We start from the raw sequence: 17853 nt of genomic DNA, 5'->3' as shown, positions 1-17853 counted from the left end.
CACACACACACACACACACACACACACACACACACACACACACACACCAGGCTGTCTAGAAAAAGACTATCTGGTCTTCCTGGTTATCTTTATGGCCACTGAAGATATTTTGGGGGAGGGGAAAGAGAAGGGAGGAAACATTTCAACTGTATATGGTGGATTAATATGGAACCAAACTTAGTGAGGCAGAGGATTGTTAATCTGGTCCCTTGTCATTCCTACCCCTCAGGCCAGTCAAGTTCTGACCCAGCCTAGGAATGTGAGCCCCAGATTTTTCCCTGTCCAGACTGATGGCTTCCTGATAGACCTAATGCTCCAAGCCCCAGAAGATTGTTCTTGTGGTAAAACCAGTTTTTCTTTGCAGTACTGAATTCAAAAGACCTAACTTCTACATAAAGCACTTGAGTGGAAAACATGAATTAATGATATCAAATATACAACAACCAGCAAGACAACATTTAATATTGGCATAAATGCTCACAGGGAAATGCAACAATTTATAACAGGAAAATTTTTTTAGCCAATCTCTCCAAGAATGGCCATGATAAAAAGAAAAACAGGATGCTTGGATTGAATACATACATATATACATAATACATGTATGTAAGTGTTACATGTATTATGTATATGTGTGCATATATGTGTGAATATATATCTATTAAAGTAATGTTACCATAAAAAGGGGATGTCTATCCAGCATCATCTAAGATACAGTAGTGGTTTTTTTCACATTAATTTTTTTTCCCCAGGAAGGATATCTTTGCCCTGATAAATATGTAAGAATGTATGAATGTGCTATAAATAAGGCACTCAGAAAACTTCTGCCTGGTAATGGAAGTACTAGATATGTAGCTGTCAATAAAAACAGGCAAAGAGTATCCAATCCAATCCAACAAGTATTTATGAAGTACCTACTCTGTACAAGGCTTCCGACACAAAGTCAAAACAAAAACAGTCCTTGCCCTCAAGGAGCTTGATTCGACTCACAAGACAGTAAGTTTTATTTTATTAAACAGTACTAACAACCAAACACACTAGAATTATCAGGACTAATAAAAATATTAGGGATGATTCTTCATGTCAAGAATCTCTATTTGAGCTGGGACAGCATGTGGCTCTTTCCATAGCATGCTGGTAACTACCTCTGATGCAGAAGCTAATTAAAATATAATACACATTTATTAAATGCTTTTTATGTGTAAATTGCTAGAGTCTGTGTTTGACCAGACTAAACAGGGACGGATTCACAAAAAGGCACATATTGTTGGAGCAGAAAGGCTAGTGACCACAGCAAGAGGACATCATGACAGATTTTAAAAAATGCCTCCTTTCATCTAGTATTTGATGACATCTCTTAATGCTCAGGTTAGCAATGAATTTGAGAGATTGGATACCAACCATGCTACCATTCCATTTTTTTTCTTTTCCTACTTCTATTCCCTTCTTCCTTCTCTTAGGGAACCATACTTTTTGACTCCAAGAAGGCTATTGCACCAGTGAGACAGGATCAAGAGACTAAATCAGTAGGGGGCAGAATTCTGAGAAATATGAATTTAGACTATCAGAACAGGAAGCCGGTATGTGCCAACTACACCATCAAGTTTACAGTGAGATAAGAATATTGACCTTCTTGGATACTAAATAAAAGGAACTGGTTTTATACCTGGCAATGAAAGAAGATAGTTGGGTTATCTTCCACTTACTTTTTTTCTTACTTTGCTATGGTATTGATATATAATACTTTTTCATATTGGTTCTTGCTTTAACATATAACACTTATCTCAGGAAATGCAGATTCAATCTCAGTTCATTGGATTCTAAATGAAAAATGGATTATAACCATTTAACATTCATGCTTGACTACATTATAGAAGGAAAGCAATGCAGACTAATATTTCTTATGCAGGAATCAGGGGACATACTTCAAAAAAATCAGTTGGATAAAGTAAGAACCAAAGGCTTCATTTAAAATTTAAAATAATCCTCAGTTTCTCTAGAAATATTAAAAAGTTACCAAACTTCTTCCCTTTCAATGTATTTCCACAGTTTTCCTATTTGCCAATTAATTTCTAATAGGACTGTCAAAAATGAAGCATCCTCTCAAGAAACAAGGAAGGAGGGGTTAGAGATAGATTCAATAGATTGAAGCTATTTTGTAAATTAAATGGCATATTTTTGAAAAAATATGAAATGTTTTCTAATCAGCTGGGTTTTTGTTTTTGTCTTTTTTTTTTTCTAGCAAAATATCTGGTCCATGTTCATGGCTGACCGAAAGTCATGCATTACTGAAAACTGTCTATTCCAACTACCTCATCATGTGACTGTTGGCATCAAAAATGATTATGTAGGTAAAAAAAACTTTTAAAAATATAAAGGACATTCAACAATTTTTCTGTTCTGTTACAGTTATTTATTCTTCATAAGAAAATTGGTGGGGCAAAAGATGACCTCCAACCACAAATCAACATGATTTGATTATGTGTCAGAGATGAACAAGACAGAAAACACTAAGACTAAGTTAGTATGAAGAATATGATTCAAGGTTGCCTGTCCATTCCTTTCAGTGCCTTTCCTGAAGGCAGGTTAGTATCCACACTGCCATACCAACTATATATGTTGGCCACCACACAGTTCATTATTTATTTCTAGAATAAAATACAAACATCTAGCTTACCAGTTAAATTCCTTAGGTTTCAGCCTCTCTTTTGTTCACTTATAGTAAATTCATTCAACATTTGGGCTAAACTGATTGTTTCTACAACTTGACATTTGAGCTACTGAATTTTGCTTTTTACAGAATATCCCCAATATTTCATCATGACATTTACCACTTAGAATATACTCTCCTTTCTCACTTGTACCACTTAGAATGCCTAACTGCATTCAGGGCTTAGCTCATTTGCCAGTTCCTATAGGAAGTCTTTTTTTATTCCCCTAGTTATTAGTGCTTTCTTCTATCTCCTCAAATTTCCACAGACAATACAATTATTTACATTATATCTTTCCAGGTGAATTCCAGGTCCTTGAAGGTAGGTCCTCTTTTTCATTTTGTTGTATCCTCAGAGCCCATGTAGTAGACACTAAATTAAAGCCTGTTGAATTAGATTAGCTTGGCTGACTAATTCTAAAATTTTATTTCTTGGTGATGCTGTCATTGTAGTTACAGAACATTTAAAGAGCTCCTTAAAATGGGAAAAAATAAAGCCAGGAAGTAGAGGAACCTCCATTTATTTACTAAGCATAGATATAGCATAATTGGGAAAAAAACTTTCAAGACTGAAAAGAAACATTCTGTATGTGATCCTATTTATCTATACCATATATCCATTATAGAACTCTATTAATCTATTACATCTAGAATGGAACAGACCATCTTTCTCTTTCTTGAATCAAGCTGTTGAGAAGATGGAAATAGGGAATCTGGGTCTTCTTTCCTCTGGAACTCACCTCTCATTAGTTGAAAGTTAAAAGCTCAGGTTTTGAGAGTTTCATGATGAAGTATGAAACACAGTGGTTTAATATGACCTTCTGTTCCAAAGAAGATTGATTATTGACAGGTGAAGGGGTGGCTTTAAATAGACATTGGTTCTATTAACAGGACATATTACAGAATAGTGGTTTGGGCAGCTTAGTCATAGTAATGAAATAAAATTGAAGATAATTTTAAAAAATCTGACAATATTATACATAGGTGCACAATACTAAATCAAGTGATCAATCAAAATTTTCAATGTAATTAATTCATACTTGCTAGAACTCTATTATAGCTATTATCCTACAGAATCCTTTCAATCTTACTTGAAAGTACAGCAGATATGACCCATGAGCTATAACAAAAATCACGAACTTGGCCTCTATTCAAGTGGTAACATACTGAAGCTGATGAATCTTAATTTTATAGTTCGGTAGAATAAAAAGCTGGAATTGTACAATGAAAATAAAAACTGTCCAAGAAAAAAAAGATTAACTATTAAGTGGTTACAATAGGAATATTTCCTATTGCTTTCTAATTCAGAAATGAAATAATTATTTCCCAAATAATTAAATTCATTTACCTAAGTGCATACCATGTACATGCAAAGTCCTGTGCTAAACTAGGTGCTACAAATGATGAAAAACAGTCCCTTGCTTATGTTCTACTGGAAGCATATAGGAGTGTTTTGGTTTCCCTATTAACTCTCATTATTCCCTCAGGAGCTCAAATCACATTTTATTCATCTCTGGCATTATATTATATAAAGGAGCAAGTAGTCTAAACTCCATTTTACAGAAGAAAAAAATTAAAGAGTCAAATAATGCAGTCCAGGGTCACAATTCATGACAGCGTCAGGGGGTAAGACATAACTACTCAAGATCATATGGCAAGAAGCCCCAAATAATGCTGTTTACATTTGTATGAAAGAGATATATACACCCAGAGAATTACACTCAGTCTACAGTTTCCCCAGCCAAACTCTAAATTAAAGTCATAAAATCCTGCTACAAAATCTCAGGCAGCATGGCACCGTGGAAACAATCCTCAGTTTAGAGTCAGAGTTTGAAACTTGGCTATTCCACTGAGTACTTCACCTCAATCACTTCACTTCTATGGGACACAGGTTTCTTGTCTATAAAATGAGATGAGCTCTAAGATTCCTTCTAGTTCTAATTTAGCTTCCAGTTGTCCATTTATAGCATTATTTCCAGTAAACTGCCTTAGTGTTTTGCTGAATATCTTTTTTTCCCCCTTTTCTGTAACCAATTAATAACTTTAGGTTGGGGTAAGCCTATGTTTGGGGTTTTTGTTTTTGTTTTTGTTTTGTTTTTGAGGAGTAGGGGATGTAGACTATGATTTCATAAGTGTAGGGAAACCAACAAGGTAGGTAGGCCTGCAGTCATTTTGCAACTTACAGTCTTATAGAACTGTCTAGGGTGCTGAGCTAGTAGGTTTCAGAGAAGACACTTGAACCCAAGTCTGATTCTGAGGCCAGCTATGATTCTCCTATGCCATGCTGCCTCTCATGCTTATATATTATAAATCACTTATTATTATTGTTTATATTGCATCTTTCTACCAAAAGGCTCATGACAACCACTTTGAACCTTTTCAATCTTGTCTCATACAAGTCCCCTTGATATGTTTTGCACTTCAGCCAAGACTACTCAGTCTCTCCCCAACCTCTTCAGAATTGTTCACCTCTATGCATTTTCATATTCTATTCCCTTAGCCTAGAGTGCTTTCCATCTCTCCTTAACCAGTTGATATTCTAAAACATTCTTTAAAATTATAAAACATCCTTTTAAAGTCCCACTTTAACATCACTGGCTCTGAGATCTTCCTTGATCCCCTAATATCTAATGATCTTATCCCCCTCAGACTCAACATAGCATTTAGTCTATAACTTCCTCATGGTTTTGTTGTTTAGTTGTTTAGTCATATCTAACTCTTTGAGACCCCATGGACCATAGCACGCCAATACAATACCATCCATATGGTTTTCTTGGCAAGGACACTAGAGTGGTTTGCCATTTTCTTCTCTGGTGGATTAAGACAAACAGAGGTTAAGTGACTTGCCCAGGGTCACAGCAGTAAGTTTCTGATGCAGGATTTGACTCAGGTCTTCCTGATGCTAGGCCCAGCTCTATCCACTGCACCGCCTAGGTTGCATACTCAAATGCAGCTGCGATTTGGAAGTTTTCTCAAAAATGTAGATCACAACCCATCCATTCTTGCCCATACTGTGTGACTCTTTCCTATTTCTTCCTGTAAGTTTGTCACAAGCGGTCTACTTAACATGCTGGAGGCCTTCCTTCACTTCTGACATAGTAAGGACACCAGAGGAGCAATCTGGGTCTACTTATTATCTCTGGTCCTTCCCATGTGATCAACCTTTTTATCATGCAGTTCCTTGATAACATCTTTTTCTCCTGTCCATCTTCAGAGTTCCTCTTTGATTAAATAGTACAGCAAGTTCACACACATGATATGTTTTTCCCTTGCCCTCCTAAATTATTTTGTATAATAGTTGTTTCTGAATTTGTCATTTCCCCCACTGACTAAGTTCCATGAGAGTCAGGAACACGTCTTATCTAAACTTTCTGTCTCCCCCTTGTGTCTAGCACAAGGTTCTTCAGAGTAAACACTTCATACACACTTGTTGAATGATTAATATGCAATATTAAGTCAAATAAAATTCAAAAGTATATATGTATGTGGGGGGAATAAGAGAGGGAAGAAAAGTAGAAATGAAGACCCTGGCTACCAGAAAGTAGCTAGAGTAAGAGATAAACTGACAACTTCACAAATACTTTCTCTCAACTAAGTGACTCTGCACTTAGAAATAAATAAGAAACTCATGACATTAAAAAGGTATTCTTCACCAAATTTAAAATTGTATTTAGTAACAGAGGAATATAAGTGCAGAGCAATGGAAAGGGAACTGGATATGGAGTCAGAAAACTTGAATTTGAATCTCAGCTCTGTCACTCGCTACCTCTGTAACTTTGGGCAAGGTCACTTAACCATTCTGAGCACAGGACTCGATAACTTCAAAGCTTCCAAATATAGATCTATGATTTTGGGATTCTAGGAGCTTTAGGAGAAGTAATATCAATAAAAATGGCCTTTTCCCTTTAGTTTGAATTAGTCGCAGTTAACCATGCTCTTGGCTTATGGCTTTGGACAAGAACAGATGCAGGAGAATGACTCAAGGTAGACTAGGCTAAGGTGCATCTTCTTTGACCTTTCCCAACAATCTTAGAACAAAGATGGAAGCAGACCAGGCCTGAAGGACATTCTCTGGGACATTGACTCCATGGTATTTGGTGCTTTTTAAAAGTACAATTCTCCACTCAGGTGTACTTCTGGGAATGTTTTGTCACAGAGAAAAGATTAGATGTTTGAAGGTGGGTGCAGTGGTAGGGACTAGGCAAGACTTCAAGCTGATTTAAAACCCCTCCCACAACTTTTCTTCATATGTTGTTTGAATGGTAAGGATTGACGAATAGTTTAGACCCTTTATTTTGTTTAAATGGTATCTTGTCTTACCAATTATTTCTGGAAGCTTGACCTGACTCTCCACAATGTTTTCCAAAGTTATTATTTCTATTTAAAAAGTGTGCAGGAGAGGAAGAAAGAGGGCCACATGACCCTCCTGTGAATAAAATTTCCCACTGAGCATCCACTGGTCTGTTCCTTTGTTCCATCCCAGCACTGGGGCTGAGCTCCTGCTCTCCATTAACCTTTGGTGCAGGGCCGGGTGCTCTCTTTCTCTCAGTGAAGTTTATCCAACTGTCACCATCCTATCTATTAGTCCATTAACTCAGTTGTCCCAAATCCCCAAATGCTAAAATAAGTTGACTTTTTTTAGGGGCTGAGGCAGGTTGGGCAAGGGAGGAATGAAAGGTGCACAGAAATGTTGGAATCTATGATTGATATTAATTGGGTAAATGCTTTCATTCATTTTGGTGTTTTACAATGCCCACTGATGCTTTGAAATCTGACTCCTGTGGGGAGAAGGACATGTCATTTCTAATTGTCTGTGGGAAGAGGGGATGACAAAGATAGATGAGTTTTAAAGAGAGCATCCCCAAACCTCATTTTAGGTAATAATTTAAAATTCTTACCAACAAACCTATTACCAAAGATGTCAAAAAAGTAAAATGGATGAGTTTTGCCTTTTTTCTCTCTTCTTATTCAGAGAGAGATGCTAATGAGCTCAAGTGAAATGACCTTATATTAGGTAATTGAAGAAGAAAAGTTTTAAAATTAAGTAAATCACTCAACAAGTGGCTGTTAAGTACTTTATATAAGTATAGGATCATGCTAGGCCAGTGTCGGTCCTCAAGGAGTTTATAATCTAGTTTAAGGGACAAGAGAGTCCCACACACACACACACACACACACACACACACACACACACACACAGACATTGCAATAACACTAAACAAATGAGGAGAGGAGTTTATGATCGTGTGCAGATAGAAAATGCTAGGAGATCAGAGCACAATTAAGGCCATGGAAGAGTTAGGGAAGGTTTCATGGTGAAAGTCAGATTGGACCTAGGTGTTAGTGTTTACAAAAGAAGAGAAAAGGGAAAGAGCAAATGTGACAGGAGTGGGGGGTGGGGGACTGCATCAACAAGACTCTTGGAGGCAAGGCATTGAGTAAACCAGTCTGTCTGGAGCAAAAGACCCCTGAGTTAGAGATAGAGTTTCAAAGGAGAGATTTGTTGTTAGATTGTGGAAGGCCTTGAGGGTCAGGCTAAGAAGTTTGGACCTCACTTTGTAGGTAATAGAGAGTTTCTGAGCTAGTGAATAATATAATAAAAGTGGAATTTTTTGAAGATTATTTTGGCATCTGTTTGCAGGATGGTTTGGAAAGAAAAAAGTGAAGGCTGAAAGACTTAGTAGTAGTAGACTATCAAAATAATTTATGAATTAAGGGATGAAGACTCCATGTAAAATGGTTGGGAAGGCATGATAGTAGGAATAGAAAAGGGAGCGATAAAAGTGAGCAACAACAAAAAGAAAGGTCAATAGGCTTGTCAATTGCTGGGATATGGGAAGTAAGAAAGAAGATAATTTGCCATAAATAATGGAAATTTGTCTGAAAGTCTTCTAAGTACAACATAAGCAGAAACTGTGAATAGAATCTTTTCTCCAAAATACCTTCTTAGAAATGATCATATGTGTCAAGTCGCATAATCTCTCTGGGCTTTAGTTTTTCAAATCTATAAAATGAGAGTGTAGGACTGGATGACTTGTGAGATCCTTTCCAAATTTAAATCAATGACCCTAAGAATATAGAATATACAGAATTCCTATATAATTGGCTTTGAAGACATTTTTTCCAATTGATATCTTTAAAAAGTGAATGCTGTTTTAGAATATGGATAAAGAACTCATTTCATATCAAGACTAGTAAATGCAACTTCTAACTCTACTACTTAAGTCTATAATAATTCATCTCATACTTGAACAAAGTAATTTATGTAACATTTAATAAGAATCATTAAATCCTACAATACTGTTTGCATCTTCTGCATGGAACTTCCTTTGAGTAAAGCCAACAACATAGATATTAGGAACAGAAGTTTTACATTATAGGTTATTAAAATAACTTTCCTACCTCCAATATGAAATTGCAAAAAGACTAATCCCCTGTCAAGCCACAAACTGGCACATAATTAAATCAAGGAATCCTACCTCCTCCTCAGTCCCCACTCATATCAATCTCGTTTTGTGGATTTGACAAATTTGTATGATATTGTTTATACTATTTTACTGAAAGTGGATATGAGCAAGTATCTTTCAAAGTCACATGTCTCCACAGAGGTAACAAGGGAAGAAACCTTCTGCTCTCTCCTGAGCAGTCCCTACACAAAACTCCTCATGAACTCCATAACACATGATCAATAGCTTAGAGATAGCCTAGAATGATTTACCATATTCTTCAAACAAAATTTGAATTCACCATAGACAATGCACTATAGCTTTTGGAAAGTTTTCTCAAAGTTTCAAATTGCTGAGCAGGCAGCAGACTATAGTGGATCCTATGGGATTCAAAACTACCTGGATTCAAATCCCATCTCTGATACTAGCTATGTGACCAGAGGAAGTCATTTAACATCTCTGAGCCTCATTTTCCTTATTTGCAAAAGAAGGATGGTCATTCCTGTAGTAACTTATCTCACAGGGTTATTGTGAGGCTCATGAGATAATGAATACAAAGTGCTTTTTTTTGCCCTTCAAATTTTAAAGCAGCATGTTAACATCAGTTATTGCTATTTCTACCTCCAGAATACCTCACCTTGATTTAGGCATTGAGTTAGCAGTATGTATCAGGATATACCAATGGTATGGACCCATATAGTTCCCATCAAATTGTTGATACCTTGGCTAAGAGGGACATCCTTCTAGCATGAACACTTTTACAGCTGTTAAGATGCTGATGGGAACTTCATGTGTGTTGTCAGCACAAGTGCTGTCAGGAAGAAACCAAATGTCAAATTGAGGTATGTAGAAGTCACCATAAATAAGTCTCTGAATGTTTACCATCTGGTAGAGTAGATTTATTCTTTGACCAAAAGCTGGATTACCCTACGGGTATTGTTTTTGGAACCGGCCCCATTTTTACATTGAAGAGACAGTCTTTTCTAATTAGTACAGATAAGGCCATCCCAGAAAAAAAAAAGTAAAACAAACAAACTGACAACAACCTGCCTTTTCAAGGTGTGAATTAATGTTTCTGTACATTTCCTCTCTCTTCCTTAAGCTTCTTATGATTATTTTAGTCCTACCCTTACCCCAATTCTGGTACCATGTTTCCTATTCAAAGGTATAGTCGTTGCCTAATCTGTACATATTGCAAAGTGCTATTAAAAAGGCTGTCTTCTGATGAGCAGAGGGCCTTTAGCTTTGTATACTTTTCAGCTCAAACTTCTCTGACTGCACCTTTTCTAGATTTGAATATGATCAGATGTTATCTACAAGGAAGAACTGATGGGCCTTGAGGAATTTCACTTTTTTCCTGCAATATTGTTGCTGCTCTAAAATAATGCCATGCTCATAATAATAATAATAATAATAATAATAATAATAATGATAATTCCTGTTCAGTACTAACCCAACTCATTGTATTTTAAAAACTAAGACAGTAGGAGAGAATTTGTGCAACATTTTTTATTTTTATTTTTATTTTGAAAGCTCCAGTTTCAGTATAAAGCCAAAATGGAATAACTAGAATTCCAAAAGAGTTTAGCTTATGAACTTTAGTCTCATTTTGGTTATGTAATGTTATTAAGAGTTGTCTAATATTCTATTAAAAATAACTACATGACCATTTATAAGAATATTTTCTCACCAAAGAAGATTACAGAATATGAGCTGAGAACTATTTCTAAAAGAGCCAGCTAAGCACCACATTACTTTTTTTTTTCCTATTTTTTTAAAAGAAAAAATAACTTGGTCAAGGGCTGAAATAGAGGTGGATCTTGAAACATAGTTTTATAGGTACCTTTATAAGGTCTAATGCCAAAATCACAAAGAACCAGCCATAAATCCTGTTATTCAACCTACCAAACAGCTCTTATTTCAGAATGGATTATATACAGTATTATTTATAGAATCTCTCACCTGCAAGGGGGGTGAAGATAGTGTTAGATTTCTCTTGCAAGTGTAAGAGAGTCCAGTAAGACCAATAATTCATGAACACCATAGGTATAAATGAGAATTGATGTATGTTCAAGAGACAATTAAAGAGTTGTAAAAGAAAATTAAGAACTCTCATTCCTTGTAAGTTATTTTAATTAAAAAAAAACTCAGTACCTGTTTAGAGAAAGCAATTCTTTGAGGAAACCATATTACAAAGTATAGAAAATAACAAGTTTGTGAAGTTTTGCATTTATTCAATTCCATATATGTGTATATATTTGCTTTGGGCAGCATAAATGAAGATAACAAACTAAACAGCTTACTCCAGGACTGACCAGGTATTTGCAATGGGAAAATGATAATTAAGATCCTTTCCTAAGAACCAAAGCCGGAAAATCTATTTCCATTTAATTAACACTTCACATAGCCCGTTTAAAACCAATAAATGTAGTGACTTTAATGACCCATTACTGTGATGCTACTTTAGTTTTCAATGACTTGTAAAACTTTCACAAACAGATCTGCAAATGAATTACATCCATCTGCTTCTCTGCAGCTGCGAGGGAGGGCTCGGTTCAATCGTATTTTGCTACTTCCTCCTTTCCTGGTTCTCTTTGAATTCTAAAAATGTAGTTTTTATGCCAGTCTATCTATCCACCCCCCCACCCCCCAGTCTGAAGCCCAGCCCGCGCTCTCTCAAAAGGAGTCCTCACACTTTACAGTCACCTCCAAATTACTTTAAAAACATTATGGTTTGTTCCGTGATGAGTCAGACAGAATCCCCACTGCATAAATCAGCCCAGAAAGCATCTCCATCCCTGCCAGGAGTTCCGTGGTGGAGTGTTACTAGAATCTTCATACACAATGTTGCAAGTACAACTTTAAAAGTGATCTGAGTCCTCCTTTTGCAAAGAGAGGATACATGTCCCTACACTTTTCTCTGCGGTGGTTAGCCCCCTTGGGGTCCTCGAAAGGGAACACTGAGTGGCTAAAGCACTGCTCCCAAACACATTTTCCACCCTACACCTTCCGAAGCATGGCATTAGGAGTGTTAGCACTCTAAAGACAGCCACGCTTCCAGCTCCATTCGCTGTTATCTGTCAGCCATACAATAGCAGCATTGATAAGACCGTAGCAACTGGCTTGACAAGTGTGCTGCGCTAGCATTCCATTCAAAACTATGCTAGGGGGGAAAAGGCATCCGTAGTCTTTTACTTTACCTGAACAAACTGCTTTTCTTGGAGCTGCTGGAAATGAATTCCTCGCCTTCTTCCAAAAGCTAGAGTTCTATTGCTTGCAACTCACACTTGGAGAAGACCACACAGCTCCAGCAAGGCAGTCTTCCTTCTCTTAATCCCCACTCGAATGTGATGACACACACTAACCCCAACCATCTGTTGAAACACGTCCTCAAGCACTCAGCACAGTGGTGTGTCAAGAAAGGCTGCCCAATCCAATTGCTGGGGCTGAGTGTCTCTTAAGGATTGGAGGCTGAGACTAGGACAGAAACTATAGGTCTGAGAACTCTCAGCAAAGTAACCTGAGATTTGGAGAGAGAAAGGAGGGCTATAAAAAGAGTAGAAGTGGGAGGTGCTAAAGAGAAGGTAGAGGGAGTGAATTATTCTGGTGACCAGTTGTGTTACTTTTCACAACTCCTTATATTCCCGAGGGACCACTGGGTCCCAGAGTAGGATGCACAGAAGCAAGAGAAAACCCCTAACAGTCTTTTATTGCTGGTCTATTTGGGGCAATCTCCTCAGTGAGGCACTTTTCTCTGTCGGAGATAAAAGATTCATCTGGACACACTGATAAAGCTAATGTAGGAGTCATTTGCACTGAAATGTGACATCTGTATTTTGAAATCCAAACCCCGACCTTTCTCTGATTAAACTGGGACTGCCTCCAACATTCCTGAGAGGAAAGGGGGTGGCGTGGGGGGGGCAGGGGTGCTAAAAGTACAAATCTCTCTTCCTACATACAGGTCTGTACTGTTAAGCACAGACTGTGTTTTCCAAATAGTAAATGAACATCATTTTCATTTCTACACATGCAAAATAGTATCTTTTCCACCCTTGGAGATAAAGGCTGCTTTTTATCATTTGCTTCTTTCACAGACATCTCTTTGTAAAAAGCTTTTGCTCCAAGAGTGCTGGGCTCACTCTGTGATTGATTATTTTTATTGGCTTCCAGCTAATTGCACTTATAATGCCCATACAGTTCAAACAGCTCATTAACAATTTCTCTTTGAAATGTTTTCAATTTTTGATCATTTCTATGCCCCTCCTTCTTGCATTCATTTTTGTAGCTCTGTGAGCTGTGAGTTTTAAGACCTAATTGTCTTGATGGCAGCCAGAGCCATATATGGCTCTACTTCTTCTAGTACTTTAAAAAGAGATCTGCTAACAAGTTAATTGCAGAAAATCTCCCCTTTTCTGATTTCACAGCTTTCCAAGGTTTTTGGTTACTACTACAGGGAAAATAGAGAGCAATTTTCATTGTTCTCAACCTCCTTGACTATGTTTGTAGCACTGATGTTTTACATCTTGACACCTTTTGAATTCTTGGAAGTGGGAGTGGGAAGGCAGAGAATTGTCATAAACTTGCCCAAAGTGCTAAATGGGATGGGGGGGAGGGATTTGTCAGTGTAGACATCTATTTCATGCAGGGAGCACTGACAGAAAAGGGGGATTGTTTTGCTGTCTAAAGAAGACTGACTTGTTTATTTTTCGTAACTTATATATGCTGTTGCAGTACATTTTAAAATGACTATTACTACTATATTCTGAAACCTAGAATGAGAAAGCTATAATTTGTGTCCAGTTGGTTCCCATAGCTAAATCATAGTACTGTGGGGGTGGGGGGAGTTAGAGTCCTGATTACGTTTGTTCAAATTCTTCCCAGAAGTGATTATATGGTGTCTGTTTCAGACAATGTCGTGTGTTCACTATAGCACTACTCCCTAATCTACTAAATCCAGAAAAACAATCAAACACAGCAATATTTTCCAACAATGGCAAGTGGCAAGATTGGGACGAAACTAGTTTCCCTTGGATATTTTAAGATTTTAATAGTGGCAAATATTGCCACTATTGGAAAGACCCTGGATAGTTCTAACTTTGCAAGTCTGAAACACCCAGGAGACACTGGTAAGGTGGTTCGGATCTTCAGTCTTGATGTGGAATTGCAAAAATTGATTTCAAGGAACTGTGAAAAATGCAGAATCAACATGTTATTTCTCATAATTGTGTTACTAACAATTGACAAAGTGTGTTCTTTGCGGAAAGACTTGGGCACAAGGCATCATAGGGCATTCTTTAAAATGTTTTTCTTTGAAAAAACTTCAATGATGTTTTTAGATTTAAAATTCCAATTTAAATCTGAGGAACCCTAACTTAGCTCACTAAATCCACAGATTGTTTCCTGTACTGAACTTTTTTCTTTCAGCTCTGAAGCGTTCGAGTAAGGGAAAGAAAGGCCAGACAAAAACCTGAAGCTGGTGCTGCAGGATCACTTCCCAGCCTCTTTCTTCAGCCTGGAGCCAGTTCTCTTTCTCCGTCGAAGTGTCAGTCTCAAAGTTAAGAATTTTCCATTACCTCCCCTCCTTTCTCCTGGCCATCTGCAAACAGTTTATTTTTTAAGAAAAAAAAAAGGTTGAAATGGATGCTGTGTTGAAAGAACTGCACCTAAAATCGAATGCCTCCTCCAAGATGACGCTCGCGAGTTTACAGTCTTACATGGTGCGGGGTGGGCAGTGGGCAGTGGGGGTGGGGGTGGGGGTGCGGTAGGGAGGAGGGTGTCAGACTGTGTGTGTGTGTGTGTGTGTGTGTGTGTGTGTGTGTGAACTCCCAACAGAGCGGAAGGGTACAACATCATCAGAATTAAGTAAGGGCACTCCGAAAATGAAAGATTGATGGTGGGTAACGGGGATATTGAAAAATAGCCGCTTCTATTCAGTTCCCACAGTTAAAATGTCCCTTTGCTTATTAGCTCCAATTAGTTTCCATGGTAACCGACCAACCCCTTGTAAAACCCCCTACTCAGAGCTGCGCTCATCTTTGTCTAGACTGAACCCAGGGCCCTTCTCCCTTCGCAGATGGCAGCGTGGCTGAATCTCTAGTTCCATCTCTTGCTGTCCCCCTCCTTCCACCCCAGGGGCGCGCGCACACGCTCACTTTATGGCGCACATAATGGGGGGGGGGGACCAGGGCAGCCTGGGGTGGGATCCAGTCCCCAACCTAAGCTGCCCGCATCTGCTGCTACACTAATGTTTCCCCCTCTCGGTTATTGTTTCTCCCGGGCTCGCTCCATTATCAGCTGTTTGCTGCTAGTAATTTCTTTTCAGAGGAGCCAATACAGTATAATAAAAAGCTCATTAAACAGGAACACCTATCAGCTTCCTCAGAAAGCCTGGGCCGGCTCCTTTTTGTTGCAGGACCATTAAAGTGAAAAAAGAAAAACCACTTGTTTGTCATGCTTGGAAAAAAGAGAACAAAGCCCCCATGAAGGGTTACCAAGCTAGGGGGGCTAACATGAAGATTTAATGCACTTAAGAAACTGTGGTTCTTTTCCCCCACCAAGAGCTGCCAGTTGGCCAGGAATCCCAACTTGAGCACAGTAAACAAATGATCAGCCAGTCTGAGGAGAGCTTACCACACCAGACAGTGGGAGGGAGGTAACTGGAATCGACAGCATCAAGGCCGGGCCCTGTCACACAGCAGGGCTGGTGGGTGAGCCTGAGCTGATGGTCCCCAGTGAAGAGTAGGCCAAAGTCGAGGGGGAGGGAGTGGAGACTTCAGTCAATGTTCCTAACTGTGAGAATGCAGCAAGCCATAGGCTCTCATAATTTGTGCTGACTTTACATCTTTGGACCCAGCTCAATTTCATTACAGTAATATTTTGAGGTAAACCATCCAATGCTTAGGAAGAATTGAAAAGGTGCCAGAAGCTTGGAAGCCAGAATGTCTTTTGTGCTGTGAGTGTTAAATATTAGCATGTTGTGGAGGAATGGAAGCTTTCTCCTCTCATAGTTAGAAGGATGAGGTAGAGGGCAGGTGCTAAATTTGAAATCAGAGGACCTGGATTTGAATTCTAATTCTTCCAAGTACTGAATAAGTTTAGGCAATTCTCTTACCTCCCTAGGCCTCAGTTTCCTCATCTGTAAAATGAGGCCATGGGATGCTTAGAGAGGTGGTTGGTTTACCCTCAACAGGTATGTGATATTGGAGATACCTTTCAAGGATGGATTGGACTAGATAGATACTAAGAGTCCTTTCAATTCTCAAATTCTGGGATTTGGGGATAGAACTAGAAGACTTTAAAGTCACTACTAACTCTAAACCTACAAAATTATGAATTTCTGAGTCAGTCACCTTCTGCACTTGTGACATGACTCAGAAAAAAGAAAATTGAGAGTAAGCTCCAGTCAAGGCCAATGAAAGAGATGAGCTGACCTCCAATGGTACGTGGAAATAAAGAAGTAGATATCTTACAAAATATTCTGACCAACTGAGCTCCATCTGACAGGGTGTGGGAATCTGTAACATTCCATGTAAGGATTCATTTTTCTCCTTCAATGCTTACATTCCTGGTGGCTGCACAACTGATTGCCTTTGTATCTGTCTAAAGACAAATGATATCTATATTCCCATGGCACTAGAAACATGTATAACAATCACCCCTATTGCCACCACATCATAGGACAGCTGTAGGTATATAATAAATCTCACAATGCAGAACCCCTGAGACCTTCAATTCTTCTGTCCTACATAGCTTCAAGAAGTCCTTTCCCATTCTTTCTCCAAATAAGCTTTCTTTTCTCCCTAAAATAGAACCAAGTATAAGCCCAAGGGGGAGGTGGAACAACCTTTCACTTATAGTAATGCATGACATTATCATGGTCAATGGCACTGTCTCCCACCCTGGGGAAGATGGCCCTGCATTGTTGTGAGTTGCTTGGATGCTAGTGGTAGCAGCCTTCACAGATGTCATTTATTTTGTAGGGTTGAAGTTCTCTTGAAAAAGTATCACAGAATATGGTGAAAAAAGCTGCATGGCTACATTCCCCAAAAAGTCAAATGAACTTTACCCCAATTGCCCACAACCAAAAATAAGCACAAAAAAAAAAAAATCAAGAGGGTTATAGACTGGGTTATAGACTGACTGGCCTGGTACTAATCAGGCAAGGAACCTTAATCAAAAACAATACCATATATCTTTCCTTATATCTATTCTGCATTAATGGGAATCTCTGTCTTCAAATAAATTCTCAGGGGACAAGCAAATGCTTCTGTTTTCCTGGAGGGCAGCATGGAGTAAAGTAGGAAGTGGAAGGCACTGAGTGAGAAGAAAGTGAGGATTTAGATAATGTGCATATAAGCTCATGTCAGTTCCAGCTGGGGAGCCAATGAAAAAAATCTGTGAGTACAATAGCTGCAATGCATGTGTATTTCCAAGCACACATAAATATCATAGAGGGGAGTTACAAAAAAAATCTAGCTTGTTAAGAGACTAGAAAATAATTTTAGAGTTAGAAGTTAGTTTGAAGGCCTGTAGAGACAATTCAACCTATTCACTTTACAAATAAGTAAAATGAAAGCTAAAGAGGACAAGTTTGATGTCTCAATTTTCAGTGAAACCACAAATGGTATTCTGATCTCTTCTCCAATTTAATAGTTTGATTATATCATATTGCTTGGGGCAGCTAAGTGGCACAGTGAGTTG

The 17853-nt window shown here is 38.2% G+C and overlaps 1 protein-coding gene across 5 annotated transcripts in view; it reads right to left on the bottom strand.

The window, feature by feature from the left end:
* The window catches only part of LOC114053873 (extracellular sulfatase Sulf-1), a 287381-nt gene that overhangs the window by 191511 nt on the left and 78017 nt on the right, over window positions 1-17853 (bottom strand). For 4 of the 5 annotated variants that reach the window (XM_027876979.1, XM_027876977.1, XM_027876978.1 and 1 more), the window contains exon 1: window positions 12354-12656. The exons of the other annotated variant lie outside the window; for it this stretch is intronic. The gene's annotated coding sequence lies outside the window, so the exon portion shown is untranslated. Of the gene's footprint in view, window positions 1-12353; window positions 12657-17853 lie in introns of those variants that run through there. 5 annotated transcript variants of the gene reach the window in all.

The sequence above is a fragment of the Vombatus ursinus genome, unplaced genomic scaffold (assembly GCF_900497805.2).
Source record: "Vombatus ursinus unplaced genomic scaffold, bare-nosed wombat genome assembly UNPS02014812.1, whole genome shotgun sequence".
Lineage (NCBI taxonomy): Eukaryota > Metazoa > Chordata > Mammalia > Diprotodontia > Vombatidae > Vombatus > Vombatus ursinus.
Note: the sequence above shows the minus strand (reverse complement) of the source record. Positions and strands in the feature narration are given on the sequence as shown.